Genomic DNA, 26,173 nt, shown 5'->3' with positions numbered 1-26,173 from the left:
AGGCTCGTGGTTCTGGGAGGGAACGTGTCACCTTTGTGTGCATAATTCAAATTTGAAATACAAGCACATGTTCCAGTGCACCAAAGTTGGTTGAAAAATCACATGTGTGTCCTCGGGTAAATTTCTAGGTTCCATGCAAGAAATGGGAATGAAATTCAAAATTCTGGGCGTCGTGGCTGGGTTGGAAACATTGAGAAACTTAGTTTTTTAATTCCTGTAAATCCAAAACACGCATGAAAATAATGAAACTTGGCTTGGTGCCATGACATGGCACCAACATGCTGTGGTAAATTTGCAGTCCGATTTGCGAAGGCGCACACATTAACAATCAACAAAGTCATTTTGGAACAAGTGCTGTCACGTTACAATCGGAAACACAAGTATTATTGAAACCGTGGGCGTTCTACTTACTAGTACCATTTACGTGCCGCCACGCGTCCCCATTTTTTATTAGCTAGGAGGCGCCGTGCAGGGTAGCTATTTGAGTACGAGAGGCGTGCGATCAGACCCCTGCGCGTGCTTATCGGGAGGAGAGCCCTTTGACCTCCATCTGCCGTCCACCTCTCTCCCAAGGTCTCCATTAATGGCGCCCGAGCCTCTGTTTAATGGCGTGGCTATGTCTCACTCGACTGAGATTTAAGAGAGAAAAAAGAAAATCTGAAAGCACGGATCTTGATGTAAGATCCGACGGACCTATATAGCATCTACTGCGACTTATAGCAAGACTGATGAATATATAAGGACGATTAATTTTTTTTGATCAAAGAAGGGCTTGCCCCTTCCGATTTTCATTACTGAAAACCACCACAATTCACAAGAAGTTCAGCACAACTCGTTGAGAAACCACAATTCAAGGGGCGGAGGCACAAGGGGCAGTGGAGCACGGTGAGGTCCATCGAGACCTTAGAGAGCTCCATCGTCGGGTCCTGTTCGGTCTGCATGATCTCGCCCTCCTCGTGCACAACCATCTCTCGACTTGGGCCGGGGTATTACAAAGCTTTACCGTCACATATTTTATACTACTTCAAGGTGCATTAAATCAACACATGCAAGTATCAAAAGGAGAGTCACGGCATGCATGCATGCGTTGTAATTAATGCATCGGTAAACGCAAATTATTGAAATATATCGAGTGCAGTGCTTTGATGTGTCGCGTCAACTCGTACATCAACGAGAAGTTTGATTATCCTCTCCCTCGCGGACTTAACTGCACCTGCCTTTGGCTGTATGACAGGTTGGCCACACACCTGTCGGGCCCACCTGTCATACACGCAAAGGCAGGAGCGTCCCTCCCTCGCCCATGAGCGTGGTGGCTGGCAAGACTAGGAGAAGCTTTCGCTACACGCTCTCCCTCCCGCACGCGGTGGACATGCAGCAGTTCAATCGGTGTCAGATGGCCAGAAGCGTACTGTAGTACTCCTCCAGTGCAGTAGTACTCCATCATTGTTCGACTTCCCGAAGAGGCGAAGAGCCAAGCGCAGCCCGGACGCTCGTGTGGCAGTTTCATGTGTAGAGTAGTCTAGGATAGCGTGTACCGTGCCTGTAAGCTTAAAATCGTTGGGGTCGGCTCCATGCTATGTGGCCGTCTCGAAGTTTTAAAAAAAATTAAAATAGTCTTCTGGCCCTACCTGACACCCTGGTGATTGTAGTTTGCACGCTCATCTGGTCAAGACAGGAATATATATTTTAATTTGTTTTTTTCGAAAAGGGGGGACTCCCCGGCCTCTGCATCAGAACGATGCATACGGCCACATATATTTTAATTTGTGGTGGGTAAATGTTAGAGGTTGCAGCAAATATATTGTACACTGCGGGTCTTTCAGCCAAGTTTAGAGGCAAGCATGTGGGGCCAGTGCTATGATGTGTCGCGTCAACTCGTACAACGAGGAGAAGCTTGATTTTACTACACGCCTTCTCCCTCACCCATGCGCGCGGTTGCTCGCAAACGAGGACAGGCTTTTGCTTAGTAGTACTTCTACAACAAGCTATCCGTCCCGCTCGCGGTGGACGGACATGCAGCAGTGGATTCGACACTGTAGAAGCAGTAGTAGTAACATCATTGTTCGTCTTCTCGAAGAGGCGAAGAGCCAAGCGCAAACCGAACGTTGCAGTTGCGAACATTGGAGCACGCATATAGCCAGGCTCTTGCATGAGACAAAATTGCTATGTGAGCCCACTATTGTACTAGTACGTACAACTACTTGCTAGTATAGCCCTGTAAACCAGAAAGGAGTATTTGCCCTTCTAGAGATTTCAACAAGTGACTAGACTACACCGAGACGGAGTACATATGGAGCAAAATGAGTGAATCTGCACCGTAAATAAATACGTACTAGTTCTATCGTTTTCCTCTCCGAGGTGCACAATATTGAGTATACTGACTAGTCTCTTTTTGACACGCATTTACGTTTTTTTACACAGTACAGACGCAAGCGCTCATATACACGCGCATACACTCACCCCTATGAACGCACACACGCACGGCACTATCATCTTGAAATTTACGAAGTCACCATAGGCACCTCGTCGTCGACAATGTAGGAAAATTATGAGGGGGGTCTCTCCAACAGTGTTCCTTGGCTCGCACCTAGCATCACGGTGGTCGAACTTGGAGTCATTCATCTGGTACACGTGGCATCTCAGATCTGGACACAAGGTGACGCGACCTCTCACTTCCTCCGCCATTTGAAGCGGCGCGCCGGTGGAGGGCTAGCATACTCCAATATTAGGTTGGCTCTATGTGATGTGGCAACTTCATATACTAACCGGATGCTGGCTATACTCCCTCTGTAAATAAATACATGGTGTATTGTTTTATTCCTATCGGCGAGGTAACTTAATGTCTTTTTGCTACTTAATAGGATTACATGCAATGAACTAACCACCGCATGTGATGTTTGGTAGTCTCAAGTCATTGAAAGCATGCACGGGCACGGAGGGGGACGCAGCTTCATTGACTTACTGCACCTGCCTTTGGGTGTATGACACGTGGGTCCAACGGGTGGCTGGCCAACCTGTCATACAGCCAAAGGCAGGTGCAGTAGAGGGGCGAGGAGTAGATGGCCAACACGCACGTGAATTCAACGCAGTCTGCACTTCTCATATAAAGGCTCCCGCCAGTCCAATCTACGAAATCCTACGCACCTACGCACCTAAGGGCAAGAGTGATCACTCCAATCGCAAGATCAGTTGACTAGAAGCTAGACCCATGGAGGCGATGAGCGCGAGCATCAGCCGGCTGTGCCAGATGGTCCACGACGCCGGCCTGCATCCTGGCACCGAGGAATGTCTCCAGGTAGTGCTTGAGGCCGCCAGGGCGAGGGGCCGCTTGGACGACAGCTTCGTCTCCTTGTTCGACGAGGTCCTCGTCGGCTTCCTCGACAAGTTCACCGTCGTCAAGAAGCTCGCGGACGACCTTGACGTACGCCTCCAGCCCACGCGCCCAGGCTCTGCGATGCCTGCCACCCTCAACAGCCTCTATGGTGACAACCTCTTCGACGCACTGGTGGCCCTGCGACTGCCCGCCGTCGCGCCGGAGAATGTCCACCTCGAGGTCGCGCTCGCCGCGCAGCGCCTGGCGCAGCAAGACACCATCGACATAATCACCCACGTCTACGCGCAAATCGTCCACAAGGACTACTACATGCAAGAGGAGGACGATAGGACGCTGGCCTTCTTGGACCGCAGGGCAACCTTGGACGGCATTGTTTAGAAGCACGTTGAGCTTGCCGCCAACGCCGCTGCTCCTCACACGTCGGTTGGTGACCCGGTGCACTAGGGCGTGAGGATGTCGTTGATGGATCCGTATGTATCTTTATCTTTCCGTCAAATCCATGTAGTAGTATATGGTACTACTAGTAATTATCTTACCTTTCGCATCAACTTCATAATTTTCCTACGTACTCCATGCATGAACCGTGCCAGAACCAAACTTCTCATTACTCTAGGGAAAATCGTTATTTCTATCTATCGGTCGCCCCATGGAGCAGAACCAAATTTTACAAGTTACAAGTTCAAAAGGAAAAGCCTGCCGTGTTCGCGTCGCACCCCCACACGGTTTGTCCGGCACGCCGCTCAAGGGGGAATGCGTGCTGTGTTGCATTTTCACTTACAAGTGGGACCGCAGTTGAGCAAACCGACTATCGGCAAACCCCCACCCCGCCCACCGCGCGATGGCTGAGAAAACAGGAGGGAGAAGAGATGGCTGTAGCTAGCACGGACTCCAAGAAAATTGGTGTCGGATGGGACTCGTGTGGGTGGCGTGTGCCGTACTGCTAGACATGAATGCTAGTTATGGCCCATGCCACCCCACTATATCGAGGTGCTGGTTACTCCACTATATCGAGTACGTAGAACAAATTTCCTGGAGTCCGTGCTCGGCCCTCCTCTATCTCTCTTCTCAGCCAGCCAGCAGACGCGCGGAGCCCATCGTCTGTTTGCTCATATGCGGTCCCACATGTCAGTGAAAACGCAAGAGGACCCACTGAACCTGCACATCTTTCACCTCGACGTGCTGGTGATGAAAAACAAATCCAATAAAGATCTTCGGTGGCCGCTTTTGGAGTTACTCAAGAGTAGTAAGATTCTATTTACAGTTTAACCCAAGATGCACATCACGTGGCTTCACCTACCACTCTATTTTCTTGCATGACACGACCTGGATGCTGGATGTCCCACGTGTCGGCAAAAGGAGGAAGAACTCGACCAAATCTTCGGTTGTGCTCTCGGATTAGACTAGTTGTGCTAACTTAAAATTTTATTGTGTAGAATGGATGCAAGTTTTGGTATTGGGAAGAAGAGTACAATGATATATTGATAGAGCACAATTTAGTAGATGTTCTAGCACTTTTAGCTAGCATAGAGGCTAGAGATGAGACTAGTGCACTTGTTGATAGAATAGAGGCTAGACACGTCTACTTCTTTACACTCGAAGAAGAAAGAAGCACGCAAGATCGAGCCTCCGCAGATCAACAATGAATGCATCGAGAAGGCACTAATCCAACTTACAGGAGCAGTTATGGAAGTTGGATATCTTCTAAAATGTATTCTTGTGGTTCTTGTTTTCTTTGGTCTTGCTTTTCTAGTCAAAATTTTGGTGATGTATTTCCATGTACCAAAAAATCAATGATGAAAAAAAGATATGTGTTTGCAAAGAAAAATGTACGCGGCCGGGATGCGGTCGCGCGTTCGGCGCACGACCACCGCATCCGAGAAATGGCCCGGACACGACCCCATTGCCCTACCCAAACGGACAGAATCCGGGCAAAACAGAGGTCCGTTTGGGGTCGTGCGTTGGAGTTGGCCTTACAAGTGGGACCGCAGTTGAGGAAACCGACTATCGGCAAACCCCCACCTCGCCCGCCGCGCGATGGCTGAGTTAGAGAAACGACTAGGTTGAAGAGATTGCTGTAGCACGGACTCCAAGAAATATGGTGTCAGATGGAAGTCGTGCTGGTGGTGTGTGCCGTACTCCTGGACGTGAATGCTTGTTCTGGCCCATGCCACCCTACTACTCCTAGTACTACTTATAGTAGTAGTATCGAGGATTCGAGGTGCTGGTTACGTACAGCGAACACATTAACATATGGCCCACCTCACACTGTGGCCAAATTTCCTGGAGTCTGTGCTAGGTTAAAAAGTGTTCTTTGTGAGGATGGGTGGCTGGTCTCAAGTTTAAAAATTGTTGTATTACGTACGTAGACGTAGAGATAGTGCAGCATGTGAAGCTAGTACAAATAGTGTACTATTGTTGATTGGCCTCATCCGATAACCTGTTGCAATGCACGTACAATTATGTATTCGGAAAATATTTTTTTGCCTCGTCGCAGCACCCACTCAGAGAAGCGACTCGATAGCCATTCATAAATTTAGTAAGTTTATCACAGGCATATCATTTTATTACATAGAACAGGTCATCAACCCACAACAACAACGAGGATAGATTATAAATACTAAAGTTTTCATCACACAACAAATAACAAGCAATGAAATGAACTTCAACTCAACCAATCCTCGGCGTTGGAAACGCTTGCTTTGAACCACAAGTGATTCTCTGGGAAGGGCCAGCTATTGTAAATCTCGAGGCCAACGCAGGACTGATCATCTAGGCTGAAGCGGCCTACTATATCACGACCAGGGTAGGTAACCACCGAAATGTCCGACGTATAGATACAGTTGCTTCTCATAAATGGTAGTAACGTTGTGTCAACAGCAGCTGGATCGGCTTTCACCATCATTGGATAGTTTTGTCCAAGGAAGAGCGAGTTTACTCCAAGAGTACTAATAAATAACTTTGATGTGTCCCGTCAACTCGCAGAACGACGAGAAGCTTGCTTACTACGCCTTCTCCCTCGCCAACGCGTGCGCGGTGGCTCGCAGCACGAGGAGAAACTTTTGCTTACAAGCGGTGGACGTGCAGCAGTTCATTTGGTGTCAGATTGCCAGAAGTACTACTGTAGTACCATCATTATTGTTCGACTTCCGGAAGAGGAGAAGAGCCAAGCGCAAGGTCACCTACTAACCTAGTACAGTACTACTATAGCCAAAGCTGGTCCACCTTTTTAGAGCATGGTTAATAAATATAGGCGGCTCTTGCAGCGGCACATCATTTAGAGCAAGTACTCTCTTCGTAGGAACAAAGGAAGTGAAACAAAAGTTGGAGTGGATGCTAGATTGCCAATTAAAAGATGATTACATAGGAAAAAAATCCTATAGCATTCTATCCTATGAATCAAACGACCAATGTAGGAAAATTATGAGGGGGGTCTCTCCAACAGTGTTCCTGGGCTCGCACCTAACATCACGGTGGTCGAACTTGGAGTCATTCATCTGGTACACGTGGCATCTCAGATCTGGACACAAGGTGACGCGACCTCTCACTTCCTCCGCCATTTGAAGCGGCGCGCCGGTGGAGGGCTAGCATACTCCAATATTAGGTTGGCTCTATGTGATGTGGCAACTTCATATACTAACCGGATGCTGGCTATACTACTACGGTACTCACACTCCAAGAAGTGACTCGAAAACCATTCATAAATTGAGTCTATGACATGCATTCGCAACTGAAATGTACCATTCATTAAATACAACAAGTCATCAACACACAACGACAACGAGGATACATGTTGGATTATAGATTATTTCCAACAAAACATTCTAGCAAATACTAAAGTTTTCATCACACAACAAATAACAAGCAATGAAATGAACTTCAACTCAACCAATCCTCGGCGTTGGAAACGCTTGCTTTGAACCATAGGTGCTCTGGGAAGGGCCAGCTATTGTCAATATCGAGAGCAACGCAGGACTGATCATCCAGGCTGAAGCGGCATATATCAGGACCAGGGTAGGGAACCACCGAAATGTCCGAGGTATAGATACAGTTGCTTCTCATAAATGGTAGTAACGTTGTGTCAACAGCAGCTGGATCGCCTTTCACCATCATTGGATAGTTTGGTCCAAGGAAGAGCGAGTTTGTTCCAAGACTATCAATACTGAACCAGGGAGAAGGTGTTTGCGCTAGCACACTAGTATCCGTCCTGAATACCATGCAACGGGTGTTGGAATAGGTCAGGAGAGGGCGACCATGGGAGACAACACCTGCTTCCTCAGTAGTAACAGTCTGAGTGCACTGTATACAGACAAGAAGAGGTGATCCATCGGAATTAGTTGCCAGGCGCCACTGAGTATATAAGTTCTGCTCCTCCTCATGCTCGTGATCATCACCATCGTCATCTCCCCCTTGCTTATAAATTTTTCAAGTATAGGTGGTGGAATGTTCACAGGACCTTGGAAACACAAGAAGAAGGTTAATTAGTAAAGGGAAACTTGCTAACCCGCATGCATGTGGATGAAACAATTATAATTACGGTGGAAGACAAACGTACCGAAACTACGAGGATCCCATGCAAAAACAGTGCCACGAGTGGTGGCAGCAAACACAAGATCCTCGTATTCAATTGCATCACAGTACACATCCGTGTATAGAAACTGATTTTTGAGCAATATCCATCCAGTCGAACCACGAAGGACGGCAACAAGCTTGTCGAAGATAGCAACAACTTGATAGTTCTTGTAATTCCAAGAGCGGTTGGGAACTCGACAAATTGCTATCTTCAGTAGACGACAGTCACCATGATCGTATTTGAACGTACGTAGATCATCTGTGTGCTCAACCTCAGGGCACTCGGAGATTTTTGGAAGTGGAATCCGCTGACGAGTGTACACATTCACAAGTTCCCACTCGCAATTGTACCCAATATAAACAACCCAATCTCCATTTGTGCCAGCCCAGGACTTACCCTTAAGCGATGGCATCTTGACATCACACGTATCATTATCAAGCGGCATCAACTTGCACAAGGCGAGGCCTCCGTCGTCCGCGCCCATGCGAACAGGCTTATAGCGAAGAAGATAAGGGAGATCAAACCGCTCCTGGACCCTTGGGTTCCTTGTAATGATGTTATTAGTTGAGTCGAGAATGGGCTTGAACGAACCTGCCATGCTAGCCGAGGTGATGACGTCGCACCGATCAATGAGTTCCCCCACCACGTCATCTTTCAGATCGGGGCAAGAATAACGGGGTCGTTTCCGGCTTGTTCCCTCCATGGAGAAGACGATCGAACAATGGCAGAAGGAAGGGTGAAGGCAAATGGAGGAGGGAGGAAGAGCGTGCGACAGCAGTTCCAAATCGAGAGGGAAAGGCGAAGAGTCGGTGGACGGTTGCCAGTTTGCCACGGTACACGAAGAGGCGCCCCGGCCTACACGTCCTTTCGGAAATTGTACAAAAGGACTCGCCGTCGTCTCACTGACATGTTGGAACGGGACCACATGTCAACGAAACATCGTGTGTAATTTCTCGTGCAAAATGCGATCTGGCCGCGTTGGCCCGAGGTGCCGCATTATTTCTCGACTTTATTTTTTTAATGGCGTGCCGTTCAGTTTTGAAGCACGACTAACTGGTACTGTTTGCAGAGAAAATATAAACTACTCTACCACTACTCCACCTCTAGTACTAGTAGTATAAAAAAGATATATAGGCTGGAGCTTCAGAGCTTTCTTGCTAAGGGCTGCCCACTTGCTTCTCACACTATCACCCTCTCTCCAGATCTAAAAAAGACGGCCTCTCTCTCCCTCCTCACCGGTGGTCACAGATCCGCCGGGGAAGAAAAGGACGTGCAGTGTTGACGCACTCGTCGTCGGCGAGCGAGGTCACGCACTGACGACAAGGCCGTCCTCTCAGACCTAGCGCCCGCGCGGGATGGCCTCCGTCCCCAAGCTCGCTGTCGTAGTGCGTGTGGAGGACGATGACCACGAGCGAAGCCACTTCCCGCCGACCCTCAGGTATGCTACCTCTTTTCGAACCATACCCTTGTTCTATTGCCCCATCTGCCATGTCGCTGCATGTGGATCTTTTTCCACTCCACCATCTTCCCAATTTGCTATCCTCTGCTCTGCTGGTCACGCAGACGAAAACCTTAATTTGCACTATTAAAGGAAACCCTACTTCATGCAGACTAATCCATGTCTGGGTTGAATAAGGAAAGGAAGGGAGACTGTACTGTCCAAGAGAGTAGGCATCGAACCCGCATCTAGGTTGAGAAGGGGAAAATCAGTAGCTAAGGAACGAGTCTCGTGTCTCTTGGTTGAAGAAGGGTAGAAAGGCATGACAACGCAATAGAGAATGACCAGGTCGATCGGTTTGTTGTCCTCACATAGGAAAAAGGTGGCTAAACATAACAAAAATGGGACGTAATCCACATATGCTGCCTGGATATTTGTTGCTCTGGGCAACCATACCTCCCTCACCACTCTATGCGTCCGTGGAGGTACATCGTACTGGTGCGCCCACTGTCCGAATGGGCCTCGCATGCTCTTAGTCTAACTTTTTTGCTGTTAGTATAACGCCAGCAGTCAAGTCAAGCAATGCTACTGCTAAAGTGATGCCACATTTAACTAATGCCGCACTCAGTCTAATGCCACCGATAAATTTAAGCAATGCCATTTAATGTCACTGGATTATTTCAGGGTTAGCTGTTGATTGTGGATGTATTAAAGATTTTTCAACTAAGGCATTCTAATGATGTTGCACAGCCAGTATACCAACGATGAAACTTGTTACTACCTTCAGATTTTTGCACTGTTAATGCTTATAGATTACATACCTCACTTTCATGAGATAAGTTAATTTTTTTGTACAGTGTCACCAAAATGCCAAGGCGCTGATGTCATTTTATTTTGGTTAAACTGCACAAAAAATTATGAAGACAAGAGGAAAGGTTAAGAGTGGGCACCTCCTCCTCCGGCTGTTCTCTTGATTCGTTCGATCAAGTTTTTATGTTTGATCGATTATCAAGATTGGGATAGCAATTTTTAAGGTCCCCCCGAGTTCGAAATGATATTTACCTTGGAGGTACATGGTTTGCAATTTTTTATACTGTCATTAGTTAATAATGCTAGTTACCTTCAGACTTTTGTATTTGGTTTAATGCTCATGCACAGCTAGTATACCAATGCTGAAACGTGTTACCTTTACATTTTGTATTGTTAATTCTTATAGAAATCTTCCAGTGCCAGAGTTTATTGAAATCTGTTCAGTAAAACCATTGTACTGTACCCTGTAATAAAATAACTACTCTACTGTTGCACTAGCCACTGGATTAGTGTATATTTGTAGTATTCGAAATTTCGAATGGTGTTGCATTAGCGTATGGACATAAATAAAGGGTGGCAAGCTTTCCCAGATATGTGCTCAAGAAAACTACTACCTGTTTTTCTAAATACTAGTAGACGTTTGGGTACTTTAAACTGAACCGCAAAAACCTCTTATATTAAGGAACAGAGGGTGTAGAGTTCACTCAAATTATCCCGGTAAAGCTAGTCACACCTTTGTTAAAATTAATGTTCATTATGTTATCGGAGGAGGTCTGTAAGTTTGTCTCTAATGCCTGTCGACTACATACCTGACATCATGATGTAATGTTAAGTCATTTCCTTTTGTACAGTGTCACTGAATTGTCAAGGCGGTGATGGCATTTTATTTTAGTTGAACTGCACAAAATATGCTTAAAAGAAGAGGAAAGGTCAGGAATCGATCATTCTTTCAGAAAGAACTATATATGCCTTTCTGACATCAGCCTCTGTTGCCTTATTTATTCCTTCAAAAAGGTGGTTAGAAACAGTCTTGCTACCTTTTCCCATTAAGAAATTGGAATGCTTATATTTGTGAGTCTATGCTTCAACTAGTGCCACTTTTATAGTAATCACACTTTCAATATCTATGCAAACAGGGATGCTCGAGTTTAGTGGAACTGCACAAAAAGTCCAACTGGTTCAACATTAGGAGCATGTTTTCTCCCAAACCTTTATATCCAATTGGTGGCACTATGAGCTGTTCATTAAGAAGGTACATGGTTTGCTACTATCTTGCTACTCTTTTTGTACTGTCATTAGATAGTAATACTAGTGGTTTGCATGTGAATTTATTGGCAGGGTGGACCTACATTGGAGGTGCAGGACATGATTCAATGACTGGATGCTCAATTTCGGTTGTATCGATTTCACCTCTTCCATCACTGCGAACATGGATATCCTTGGTCTGATGAAGAATAGGCGCTATATTTCTGCTCTGAACAAGCAAATCAATTCAGTATGAAATTGTCCAGGGCAAAACATGACTGTATCAAATTGTCCAGTGCAAAACATGACAGATCTAAGCGGAAGAGACATGTTTAAACCGAAAATACAAGGTGGGGTATATGTTTACTAGCTGCTTGATATTTGTGCAGACAGAGATGTCTGCCCGTTGCTATTTAGCAAACACACAAAGTGACCGCAATTTTGGTTGAACTGCACAAGAGAATAGTATAGTCACTGCATGCAGTGCCATTTGAAAATAGACACAGAAAGATTGGATAGTCACTTCATGGACTGCAGAAAAGTAGTACTGTACTATTTATTGGCCAACACTAGGTGCTTCATTGCTTTGGTCTGATTATACAATGGGCATCATTTTGCCTAAGTTAAAGTTTGTATTCCGAAAATAGTCTCGCCGTGTGATCAAGAGAAGACCAAATCATATTGCAGTGGATGTTCCTCCATCATGTGTGGTTCATTCCCATGGTTCCAGCTGTTGGTGAAACCACTTACGTTTGCAAGAGGAATTGTAGACTTCACAAACAAATTTGTCATTCAGTCTGTACTGAATGTTGGCCAAGAGAAGCATCCATGTTAGTAGGAAGAACATATGTTTTTTCTAGATCTTTGCTTTTGGAGCTACATATTTGTATATGATCTGTGAATCATTGAGATGCATTAACATGTTGATCTTATGTATGGGAATCGTACTAGTTGGTTTTAGTTGTGGCTGATCTTTGCTTTTGGAGCTACATATTTGTATATGATCTGTGAATCATTGAGATGCATTAACAGTTCCTTATATCTGTTCGCTCAGTGTTTACAAGTTACCGATCGATCACTAGCTAGCCTACTAATGCGCTCCTGGCTGTTTTAGTTGCGACGCAAGATCCGAAGTGGCAGTTTTTTGAATAGAAATGCCTACCTCTGAAGAAACTGACAAGCTGCTCTGAAGAAAATGCCATGCGAATCTGAAGAAACTGCTAGCAAAAACGTTCGCAAATGCCTTATCTCCCAGCTAAAGTTCATCAATTAATGCCCTCGGCTGCGACTCGTTGCATGCTGCTCCGCGTACTGGCTGCGAGCGATTTTGAGTGCCCGCATGCAGCCGGCCGTAATTAAGGCAGCTAACTGATGCGAAAAAAGATGCGCTTTAATTGTTGCGGGCCTTTTAAATCCGTGGAATCATTATTGACAAGGAGGGAGATGATTCGAGTGCACTCGTTTGACCGTAAGGCCGGCGTGCGACCCAGCACGGACGGGACGGGACGGCACAGTCAGAATTTCAGTTTCTCTAGTTTTCCACGGCAAGCTGGCGCGCTAAGCCATGCCTGCTTCATTATGCATTGAATTCCGATGACCGTCGCGCTACCTTCCGCTTATAAGTACTGTTTCTCGGCCTTCTATGGTGGCACCGTGACCCAACTCGCCCTATCCTCATAAGCCCCCACCGGCCCGACGTTGCTCGCCACTTATCCTCGCTCTCGCCACGTCCGCCATGCCCCCGCCCGTCCGCGATAGGCGTGGCCGGAGGCGGTCACCGCCGGAACTAGTGTTCGGTTTTTCACCGGAAGGCAGACGGAGGGAGGAGGCATTCTATCGGTCTTTAGATGGCAATGCGGAGATCGAGGACTTGTTGGAGCGCGACCGCCTGGCGGAGGAGCAGGAGTTGTTGGAGCGCGACCGCTTGGCGGATGAGCAGCGTATCGCCGATTTGCGCCGCCAGCGGGACATGGAGCAGCAGCGCACCGACGCTCTGAGTCGCGAGCAGAGCGCCCGCACGTGGGCCGACTACGTGGAGGCCGGCGCCCGGCAAATAGCCCTGGAGGCTGTCGGGCACGCACGCGTTCGCGACGCCGATTTTTACTACCAGCTCGTCAAGTGGGTTTCCCGCTTAGAAGCCGAAGCTTCGGTGGACCACGCCGGCATGGAAAGGGCCAACGCGCGCGAGCAACGCGCCCTATCGCACCTCTGGCAAGTCCGAGGCGAGGCGGAGGACGCCGGTGCCGGCGTTTAGCGTGTACCGCAGATGGCGGCCGGCATCGTCTAGTTAGCTAAGAGTAAGTTAGTACTTGTACGCTACTAGAGTATTAGTGGAAGTAGATAGTTAACTTGGCTATGATGGTTGTCAACGTGGAAGTTCAGTACTCTATATGTGGATCAGACCTGTTACTTTGCTCTGAATGTTGAACTTTCCGTTTGAACATATGGAATGGGCTGTTATTTTTTTAAATGGGTTGTATTTGTCCTCCACGGGTTTAGAGGCTGACTTGTGGGCCTACCAAGTTGACGCGTACACAACCAGGAGATGATTGTACGTGGAGAGGATGACAGCAGGGACCCGCCAAGGTCATGGCAGTACGCAAGCAAAGTGCCTCCTTATTTCAATCCAATAAAAAAATGGCTCCTCGTAATGGATTTCTGACATCTGGGTCCCATGCCATTGTCAACGTAGTCAATAAACGAGAGAGTTGCACAACGAGCGGCTGACATCAGGGACCCAGCAGCTCGCCCAGTTATTTTTGTTTTGGGTTAATTTGATAAATGCCACTCCAAATCTGGTGTTTCTAAGAAATGCCATTGCAATTTCCAAACTTTGAAAAATGCCATTTCATGCCATCCCCAGTGGCATTTTTCGAAGTCTGGAGTGGCGTTTTTCAAAGTTTGCAAATTGCAGTGGCGTTTTCCAAAGTTTGCAAAAATTGCAGTGGCATTTTTCAAAGTTTGGAAATTGCAGTGGCATTTTTATGAATCGCCATATTTGTTGTGGCATTTATCTAATTTGTTTTTGAGACGGAAGCAGGGTGTCAACTGGGCTGTGCGGGGCACTCTGGCATGTCTAGACAGCCTTCTCTTTTATGTTTACCACAGACCAGCCCAGTAGTTTTTTTTCTTTCTGAAAATGGCTAGCCCAGTTTTTTTGTGATTTGCCAAGTAAGTCGCTTTGTCAGGCCTATTGGGCTGCAAATCTTTCAAGACGAGGAGAGCTTCATTCGGCTGGACGAGAAAATGGCCTATCAGTAATGAGAAATGGGCTGTACATTTTTAAAACACATCAAACCGGCAATTACTTTCAAATTTCTTTTTTTCATTTCAAGATTTTAAATTGCATTAATTTTTATGCGTGGACAATTTGTTGGATTTTATATTGATATACATTTATTTTTAAAATCAGTTTGAATGTGACTCGAAATTTCGGGATTAAAAACAGTTCGGACCGCACCGAAATATGCAACATTTCGTATAATTTTTTAACCGTGGCCACAATATGGGCTGTAATGCTAACAAAAAGAATATGGGCTCCAAAAAAACCTTCAGAATTAGCAAATGGGCTGTAAATTATTAGAAATAATGGCAGATGGGTTGTATGCTGTTTTCCACAGATTTGAGGCTTTCCTAAAAAAAGGTTGACGCACAAGCAGTGACTGTTGGATGTCCATCCAACGGCCGTCGTGCTTCTTCAATCTCTGCTCTTCCTGCTCCAGCCGCTCAAACAAGCGCCGGCGGGACTGCCTGCTCCCTCCTCCCCGCGGCCGGCTGTGCTGCCGCGCAGGCTTCACCGCCCCACCGTACTCCCATCGCTGGCCTAGCCATCCCTCTACTCACCCACACCTGTTGTTATTCTCCGGCGACGGCAGACGAACCAGTAAACCCTCGTATAGTCGTACTCCCCTCCGCGTGGGAAACAACTGTCGAGTCTTCCCTGCCTCCGTGTCGTTCCCTCCCTAGGCCTCGCCGTCGTCCACCGCCCTGGTGCTCCCGGCGCGGCCTGGTCAACGTGGTCAACGACCGACATGCATCTGAAGTGGACTGTACGTGGAGAGGCTGACAGCTGGGTCCACGGTCGCACGCAAGGAAATGCCTCCTTATTACGCGCAAAATAATGATTCCTCCACCTGACATCTGGGACCCACCAAAAGGGCCTCTGTATTTCGCGAAAAAAACGTTACCGCCGCTGACAGCTCGGACCCACCAGCTATATCTTCGCACGGAAGGAAGTGCGTCCTTATTACGCACAAAAAATGAATACTCCCCTGCTAGCTGGGACCCAGTATAGTGGCAGGCTGACTTGTGGGCCTACTAAGTTGACGGGGACGGAGGGCTTTGTCAACTTAGCCAATATGCACGATTCTAGATCCAGTGACCGTATGATGTCCATCCAACGGCCGTAGTGCTTCTTCAACCTCTAGTCTTGTTGCTCCAGCCGCCCAAAGCAGCGCCGGTCGTGCCGCATGCTCCTGCCTCCCGTGGCCGGCTATGCTGCCGCGGAGAACTCACTGCCCCCTACTATTCCCACCACTGGCTAGGCCCTGCGGCGACGGCAGCCTCACACCGCAGCCGAACCAGTGAACCCACGTACTCCTCTCGGCGGGCTTCCACTGCCGCGTCTTTCCCGGCTCCGCGCCATCCCCTTCCTAGGCCTCGCCGTCGTCCACCGCCCTGGTGCTCTCGTTGCGGCGTGGTCAACGTGGTCAAGGAACGGCTTCCATCGGACGTGGACTCTACATGGAGAGGCTGACAGCTGGGTCCACAGCCGCAGCAAGGAAGTGCCTCCTTATTACGCGGAAAATAATTATTCCTCCACCTGACAGCGGGGACCCACCGGACGGGCCACCGTATTTCGCGAAAAAAACGTTTCCCCCTGACTGCGGGGACCCACCAGCTACATCTTCGCACGCAAGGAAGTGCGTCCGGGCAAAAAAAACGATTCGCCCCCCTGACTGCTGGGACCCACCAGCTACATCTTCGCAGGCAAGGAAGTGCCTGACAGTCGGGACCCACCTGGTCGAAGCGTACGTAGCATTGTCATTCTGGTCGCGAACGTGTACGTACATACTGGTCGATGTAGAGGCGCGCACGTGTCGTAGTAGAGGCGCGCACGTAGCATGTACACGTACGTACAGCGGCCAGTGTGCAAGAAAGAAAATACGGCCACGTACGTACATACGGGCAGGGTCTCGAACGCCTACTCGCGCATACGTACGGCCAGGGCTCGTGTACATGGCTGGGTCGGAACGGAGAAACACGTCGTCGTCGTGTTCATGGGGAGCCAACCGGCTGGGTCGGAACGGAATGCGTCGTCGTGTTCATCGGGAGGGCTTGGACGGAACAGCCGATGGAAACGAGGCCTGGCGTACCGCAGAACGGAGGAAACGGCCTTGTGTTCGACCGGCCACGTTTGAAACGGGATCCTGTTCATCGGGAGGGGTCTGGCGTACCGCAAAACGGAGGAAACGGACCTCCTACGGTCGAAACGGGGGTCCTGTTGATCGGGAGGGGTGTGGCGTACCGCAAAACGGAGGAAACGGACTTGTGTTGGAGCGCTACGGTCGAAACGGGGGTCCTGTTCATCGGGAGGGGTGTGGCGTACCGCAAAACGGGACTCCACGGGACACTGTTCATCTCCACCGTCGACCCCCTCCAGCCTCCACGGGCTACTGTTCATCCACCGTCGACCTCCTCCAGCCTCCACCTGCGACTGTTCATCCACGGGCTCCTGTTCATCCAGCCTCCACCACGCGCTACTCCACCGGCTACTGTTCAACCAGCCCTCTCCACGGGCTCCTGTTCAACCACCCCTCCACGGGCTACTGTTCATCCAGCCCTCCACCGTCTACTGTTCATTCTGCCCTCCACGGGGTGGTCCTGTTCATCCTGCCCTCCACGGGGTCCTGTTCATCCAGCCCCAACCGGCTCGATCGATCGGGGTCCTGTTCATCCAGAGGCAACACCACGGGGTCCTGTTCATCCACCCCCACCGGGAACTGTTCATCCAAACCCCCCCAGCAACGCTCACTGTTCATCCAGAGGCAGCATCGATCGGCTTCAGTTAGCAGCAGTAGCGAAGGAATCGCTCGATCGGGTTCAGTTAACAGCCATCGATCGATCGCTCGGGTTCAGTAACGCGTAGCCTGCAGTGCAATCACTCGGGTTCAGTTAGAGCCCAACGCCTCGCTCGGGTTCAGTTAGAGCCAACGCCTCGCACACACGCGCGTACGTGTACGAGAGAAACGCGCATCGCTCGGCCCCCGACCTCCCACCGTAACCGGGAACTCCCCGAAATTTTCCTCGCCCTCGCTTCTACCACGGTTTTTTCAATCATGGACGGCCCAAAGAATGTCATGCAGCTGCGTCTCCGGCCCGCCCAGGACGAAAAGCCCATTTTCTGTCATGATTTTTTGTCATAGAAGTAGGAGCCCACCACATCTATGATGTTACCAGGTTTTGTCACAATTATCGTCATAGAAGTGTCATATGTATGACTGAAAAAATTTCGATTCGGCCCAAAATGTCACGGATGTGTCTTTTTTTTGTAGTGTGAGTAGGGCAATTACGTATCATTAATTTCATCCTCTCCCAAGCTTGTGCAACATGTTCATGATCAAGTTGCTTAATTCATAATATCGTTTCTAAGAGAGATGATCTTAGCGGGAGGAAAATGCTTGGAGATAAAACCATCTTTGCACTTATTCCAAGAATCAATACTATTTTTAGGCAGAGACAAAAACCAAGCTTTAGCACGATCTCTAAGCGAAAAAGGAAATAGCTTCAATTTAACAATATCATTGTCCACATCTTTCTTCTTTTGCATATCACACAAATCAACGAAGCTATTTAGATGGGTAGCGACATCTTCACTAGGAAGGCCGGCGAATTGTTCTTTCATGACAAGATTCAACAAAGCAGCATTAATTTCACAGGATTTAGGATCGGTAAGAGGAGCAATTGGAGTGCTAAGGAAATCATTGTTGTTGGTGTTGGCGAAGTCAGACAATTTGGTATTATCTTGAGCCATCTTGACAAGAAAGCAATCCAACACATGAGCAAACAAGAAGCACGCGAAAAAGAGGCGAACGGAAAAGAGAGGGCGAATAAAACAGCAAGGGTGAAGTGGGGGAGAGGAAAACGAGAGGCAAATGGCAAATAATGTAATGCGGGAGATAAGGGTTTGTGATGGGTACTTGGTATGTTGACTTTTGCGTAGACTCCCCGGCAACGGCGCCAGAAATGGCTCGTTGTCGGGAGTCAAATCTTGACTTGACATCGCGTAAGCCTCCCCGGCAACGGCACCAGAAATCCTTCTTGCTACCTCTTGAGCACTGCGTTGGTTTTCCCTTGAAGAGGAAAGGGTGATGCAGCAAAGTAGTGTAAGTATTTCCCTCAGTTTTTGAGAACCAAGGTATCAATCCAGTAGGAGGCCACGCACGAGTCCCTCGCACCGACACAAACAAATAAAATCCTCACAACCAACGCAATAATGGGGTTGTCAATCCCTTCATGGTCACTTACGAAAGTGAGATCTGATAGATATGATAAGATAATATTTTTGGGTATTTTTATGATAAAGATGCAAAGTAAAATAAAAGGCAATAAAAATAGCTAAGTGTTGGAAGATTAATATGATGGAAAATAGACCCGGGGGCCATAGGTTTCACTAGTGGCTTCTCTCGAGAGCAGAAGTATTACGGTGGGTGAACAAATTACTGTTGAGCAATTGACAGAATTGAGCATAGTTATGAGAATATCTAGGTATGATCATGTATATAGGCATCACGTCCGCGACAACTAGACCGACTCCTGCCTGCATCTACTACTATTACTCCACACATCGACCGCTATCCAGCATGCATCTAGAGTATTAAGTTCAAAAGAACAGAGTAACACTTTAAGTAAGATGACATGATGCAGAGGGATAAAGTCATGCAATATGATATAAACCCCATCTTGTTATCCTCGATGGCAACAATACAATATGTGCCTTGCTGCCCCTACTGTCACTGGGAAAGGACACCGCAAGATTGAACCCAAAGCTAAGCACTTCTCCCATTGCAAGAAAGATCAATCTAGTAGGCCAAACCAAACTGATAATTCGAAGAGACTTGCAAAGATAACCAATCGTACATAAAAGAATTCAGAGAAGATTCAAATATTGTTCATAGATAAACTTGATCATAAACCCACAATTCATCGGTCTCAACAAACACACCGCAAAAGAAGATTACATCGAATAGATCTCCACAAGAGAGGGGGAGAACATTGTATTGAGATCTAAAAAGAGAGAAGAAGCCATCTAGCTAATAACTATGGACCTCGAAGGTCTGAGGTAAACTACTCACACATCATCGGAGAGGCTATGGTGTTGATGTAGAAGCCCATCGTGATCGATGCCCCCTCCGGCGGAGCTCCGGAAAAGGCCCCAAGATGGGATCTCACGGGTATAGAAGGTTGCGGCGGTGGAATTAGGTTTTTGGCTCTGTAGCTGGTAGTTTGGGGGTACGTAGGTATATATAGGAGGAAGAAGTACCTCGGTGGAGCAACATGGGCCCCACGAGGGTGGAGGGCGCGCCCAGGGGGTAGGCGCGCCCCCTACCTCGTGCCTTCCTGGTTGATGTCTTGACGTAGGATCCAAGTCCTCTGGATCACGTTTGTTTCGAAAATCACGTTCCCAAAGCACTACTAGGGAAAACCCTAGCAGCAGCGCGGGTTTTTGGCCCACCAATAGCGCGGGCACCGAAGCTACTAATAGGGCGCTACAGCTAACCCATAGCAGCAGCGCGTGTGCGCCCGCGCTACTGCTATACAAGTGTAGCAGTAGCGTGTTGTGTGGGAGCTCGCTACTGCTAAAAGCTCTAGCGCTCTATGACCGAACGCGCTACTGCTATTGTCACGCTGCTGCTAACTTTCCTCCACTCGCTACTGCTAATTTTAGTAGCTTTTGTTTTTTTTCAATCTTCATACAGATCAACGAAGCTATTTAGATGGGTAGCGGCATCTTCACTAGGAAGGCCAGCAAATTGATCTTTCATGACAAGATTCAACAAAGCAGCATTGATTTCACAAGATTCAGTATCGGTAAGAGGAGCAATCGGAGTGCTAAGGAAATCATTATTGTTGGTATTGCTAAATTCACACAATTTGGTATTATCTTGAGCCATCGGGACAAGCAAGCAATCCAACACACGAGCAAACAAGAAGCAAGCGAAAAAGAGGCGAATGGGAAAGAGAGGCCGAATAAAACGGCAAGGGTGAAGTGGGGGAGAGGAAAACGAGAGGCAAATGGCAAATAATGTAATGCGGGAGATAAGGGTTTGTGATGGGTACTTGGTATGTTGACTTTTGCGTAGACTCCCCGGCAACGGCGCCAAAAATCCTTCTTGCTACCTCTTGAGCACTGCGTTGGTTTTCCCTTGAAGAGGAAAGGGTGATGCAGCAAAGTAGCGTAAGTATTTCCCTCAGTTTTTGAGAACCAAGGTATCAATCCAGTAGGAGGCCATGCACAAGTCCCTCGCACCTACACAAACAAATAAATCCTCGCAACCAACGCGATAAGGGGTTGTCAATCCCTACACGCTCACTTACGAGAGTGAGATCTGATAGATATGATAAGATAATATTTTTGGTATTTTTATAATAAAGACGCACCGTAAAATAAAAGGCAATAAAAATAGCTAAGTGTTGGAATATTAATATGATGGAAAATAGACCTGGGGGCCATAGGTTTCACTAGTGGCTTCTCTCAAGAGCATAGGTATTTACGGTGGGTGAACAAATTACTGTTGAGCAATTGACAGAATTGAGCATAGTTATGAGAATATCTAGGTATGATCATGTATATAGGCATCACGTCCGAGACAAGTAGACCGACTCCTGCCTGCATCTACTACTATTACTCCACACATCGACCGCTATCCAGCATGCATCTAGAGTATTAAGTTCAAAAGAACAGAGTAACACTTTAAGCAAGATGACATGATGTACAGGGATAAACTCATGCAATATGATATAAACCCCATCTTGTTATCCTCGATGGCAACAATACAATACGTGCCTTGCTGCCCCTACTGTCACTGGGAAAGGACACCGCAAGATTGAACCCAAAGCTAATCACTTCTCCCATTGCAAGAAAGATCAATCTAGTAGGCCAAACCAAACCGATAATTCGAAGGGACTTGCAAAGATAACCAATCATACATAAAAGAATTCAGAGAAGACTCAAATATTGTTCATAGATAAACTTGATCATAAACCCACAATTCATCGGTCTCAACAAACACACTGCAAAAGAAGATTACATCGAATAGATCTCCACAAGAGAGGGGGAGAACATTGTATTGAGATCCAAAAAGAGAGAAGAAGCCATCTAGCTAATAACTATGGACCCGAAGGTCTGAGGTAAACTACTCACACATCATCGGAGAGGCTATGGTGTTGATGTAGAAGCCCTCCATGATCGATGCCCCCTCCGGCGGAGCTCCGGAAAAAGCCCCAAGATGGGATCTCACGAGTACAGAAGGTTGCCGCGGTGGAATTAGGTTTTTGGCTCCGTATCTGGTAGTTTGGGGATACTTAGGTATATATAGGAGGAAGAAGTGCGTCGGTGGAGCAACGTGGGCCCCACGAGGGTGGAGGGCGCGCCCAGGGGGCACTAGTAGAAACAGGACCTAATGTGAGACACATTAGTCCCGGTTTGATTTTGGCCCGGTACTAATGGTACCATTAGTGCCGGTTCGAACGGCTATGCATTAATGCCGGTTCGTGTTGAACCTTTAGTACCGGTTCGTGCCACGAACCGGTACTAAAGGGGTGGTGGCTGGCTGGCGTCAGGCCGGGGCCCCACGATCACCTTTAGTACCGGTTCGTGCCATGAACCGGGACTAAAGGGTTCTGACCTATACTCCCAGTTGGAGACACAAACCGGGAGTATACGGCAATTTTCAAACTCTACCCCCCCCCCCCGTGTATCGCCATTCCAGTTTTGAAAAAATCAAAAGAAAATGATAAAAACTTCAAAAAATAAAATCCTTCAAGTGGTAGTTATATTACTACATCTACTAGTTAGGAAAATTTGAAAACTTCAGCACGAAAGTGTAGGGAAAATGTAGAATGACTATAACTTTTGCATACGATGTCAGAAAAAACATATAATATATCAAAAAATTCAGCACGAAAATCCGCATACGATTTTGACGGCCTACGGCCCGTTTGCAATTTTTTAGAATCCTCAAACTCCAAAAGGAAAAAAAGATATGCTCAAATTTCAGTTTTTTTGGTTAAATCTGGTCAAACTATGGTCAAACTACTTATTCAAGAAGTATTAATGTTACTACATAATTATTCAAGAATATTAGTGTTACTAAATAATTATTTCAATTTTTTTGAATTTTGGTCAAATCTGGTCAAACTGTGGTCAAACTATGGTCTAACTGTGGTCAAACTTATTCAAAAAATATCAGTGTTACTAAATAATTACTGTTTTTTAGAATAATAGTTTCAAACTCAAACGGTGAAACGTGTGACCTAATGAAAAAGCTAAACTGCTGAGGGTTAATAGGATTGTCAGCTTACATTTGTCAGGAAAACAACAAGTGCAGACTTGGAAAGTAGAGGGAATAGAACTCCGAAGTTAAGCGTCCTCAAGCTGGGGGAGTGAGTGGATGGGTGACCGGGCGAGAAGTTAGACGATTTGGAATGAGTGATTCCAAAATTTTCAGAAAAAATCTCAAAAAAAAACCTTTAGTACCGGTTCGTAACACCAACCGGTACTAAAGGTCCCTCATACCACAACGCGAGCTCACGCCACGTGGTGGGCCTTTAGTGGCGGTTCGTGCCGAACCGGTACTAAAGGGGGGGCCTTTAGTCTCCACTCTTTAGTGCCGGTTGCAGAACCAGCACTAAAGGCCCTTACGAACCGGTGATAAAGCTTCGTTTTCTACTAGTGGGGGTAGGCGCGCCCCCCTACCTCGTGCCTTCCTGGTTGATTTCTTAACGTAGGGTCCAAGTCCTCTGGATCACGTTCGTTCCGAAAATCACGTTCCCAAAGCACTACTAGGGAAAATCCTAGCAGCGGCGCGGGTTTTTGGCCCACCAGTAGCGCGGGCACCGGCGCTACTAATAGGGCGCTACAGCTAACCCATAGCAGCAGCACGTGCGCGCCCGCGCTACTGCTATACAAGTGTAGCAGCAGCGTGCTGCGTGGGAGCTCGCTACTTCTAATAACTCTAGCGCTCTTTGACCGAATGCGCTACTGCTATTGTCACGCTACTGCTAACTTTCCTCCACTCGCTACTGCTAATTTTAGTAGCTTTTGTTTTTTCTGCATATTTGTTATGTATTTGAACAGGCTTTATACACGAATCTTTAGCACATACAAATGTCATCATCATACACATACAAATCGCTGCGAGACCACACATGTAATCATAGAATATAGATACAAATAGTCTCATCATAATTATCATCCAACACAAAGTGGTATATCGTCATCATCTCAAAACTAGCGATACATGCAAGTCTCGAATACTTGCAACTACAACATCATCCATCTAAACAATGATATACGCGAGAAGTGCTATCACTACGAGTGATAGTGGAACTATGCAGTACATGAGGCGGCGGTCATGAGTCCTCTCTCTTGCTCCCCTGAACCTCAAGTAACTAGCTTGTGCTTCTTGTCTGCTTTTGAAGCCTTTATGGCTGGCACCCGAGACCCCTGCACTTGCGCCTGACACTCATGCCACTCGTCATACACTCCCGGAACCTTCCCTTTGTACACGACATAGCACTTCGCCATCAAGAAACTAGGTACCTGTTAGAGATGCATCTTCATCAAGAGGATGTACAATCATATGCAACAAAATATACTAGAGCAACACGAAAAAGAAAGGGTTAGCAACTAGATGCAACATACAATACGCAAACTAATTAAGTAGAGCTACGTAGGTCATCGTAGGCAAACTAACAAAGTAGCGTTACGCAAGTTCGGCAGGGACCGTGGACATCACAAAGTTTCATCGCTACAGAAAGTATACAAGTTCGACCGACACATATCATCATCATCGGCATCGTAAATCACTAGAAGTTCCATCCTTCCATATCATCGAGGATGGACCCTAGCTTCTTGAACGACGTGAGGTCTAGACGTTGCATGCCTATGCGAGTTCGGACGTCAGCTCGCGATATAGGGCCGTGGTGGAAGATCCCCTTCTCATCGATGACTTCTTTAATGATGATCATCGCAATGTCCCATTGGATGCGAAAGAAGTCATCTCTAAGTTTATAATCCTCTTCTCCATGAGATTCTAGCCACTTGTGGATATGATCATCATTTATGCTTGTCATGCGAAGCTTTTGGTGATCCGTGCTGAACTCAATCATGAGATGGACGATGTAGAATCCATCCTTCTTGCTTGGTTTTGGGACATGGATGCAGGAGAAGTTAGTTTTATGCGCGAAACCCATCTTCTTGTTCCTTTGGTTCCTGATCTGCACGTGGCCACCTCTAATGCTGAAGCCTTCGAGAGCATCATCTAGAATATTCATTATGTGGGTGTAGTCCTTTTTCTCATAGTCTCTGGAAGGGTCAAAATACACGCGTGGGAGACTCGCAGGTAAATAACGATAAGGACGGCGCGCCCGTTGCTGCGGGGAAAAGACACCTCAAATTATTCTCCATATGAGCGAGAAGGAATGATTGAAATGTATGAAAGGGTTGTCCGGAATTGACTTACTTTGGATGATAAGGCAGGAGGACAATTTCCTGGTCCTTATTCTGTACCATGAAGTTTTGGAGGTAGTCCCTAGCAGTTTCACGCTCAAGGTCGCCGAGACTCAAGAAAGACTCGTGTATGTAGTACGGATCCGCCACAGAGATTTGCGAGACTTCTTCTCTCTTCATGACGGAGCTGATATGTAGCGCAAAAAGGCGGACGATTGTAAAATCGAGCCGCCTTGTCAGAAACATCTCAAAGATATGGTCAAACCGCAGGAAGAACACCTCCGCGGGCCGTGTGTCGACGTAGCACTTCCCCTCAGGCACACGAGCCGCGTATGTCAGATATCCTAGATCCTTTGAGGCTAGTAGGCTTTTCTCAGTCGACAGCACATGGTCGTGCAGTCTCCTGAGATCCCCTGATAGTGCCTGCAGCGGTTTCGGCGGTAGCATCGGCTCGCCCGTGAGATGGAACATGCCCGCACCTTTCAGGGGTACACGCTCTTCAGAATCCATCGTCTGGCTGCTATGTCCTCTGGCTTGTTTGGAGGCAGCTATCTTCCCCGATCTCTTCCTCTCGTTTTTCTTGGGCACACCTTCCAGACCCTTCCTTAACCCCTGCCCCAGTGTTCCCGGGCTAAGTACTGTACGACCCTCGCGCCCGGCTAGTTGAGCCTGTGTTGAGGCGGCATCTTCAGGCGTGTCCCGTGAGGATTTCATGAAGAGAGACTTTTTGCAATCCCTGCTACGATCTTCCTGCCCGGGCATATCACCCATATCCTCATTAGCGTGCTGATGGCCCGATTCTTCATATGGTTGACTCATCATATCTATGTCACAGTCATACGCGTTTGTATTGAGGAAACCCATAGGGTCGACCTCCGTCTCATCATCCATTATCTGTTCTACAGGACAAATTACATGAGCCAGTACTATTGCACCCCCTTCATCATGTCGTCCGCCGCTCTCACCCGGCACTACAGGAGCTGGTAATTGCGTAGGCGGGGTGGTGGTCTCCGCACATGCTTGTTGATGTGTGGTTATTGGTGT

The sequence above is a fragment of the Triticum aestivum genome, chromosome 2D (assembly GCF_018294505.1).
Source record: "Triticum aestivum cultivar Chinese Spring chromosome 2D, IWGSC CS RefSeq v2.1, whole genome shotgun sequence".
NCBI lineage: Eukaryota > Viridiplantae > Streptophyta > Magnoliopsida > Poales > Poaceae > Triticum > Triticum aestivum.
This window is presented reverse-complemented; position numbering follows the sequence as displayed.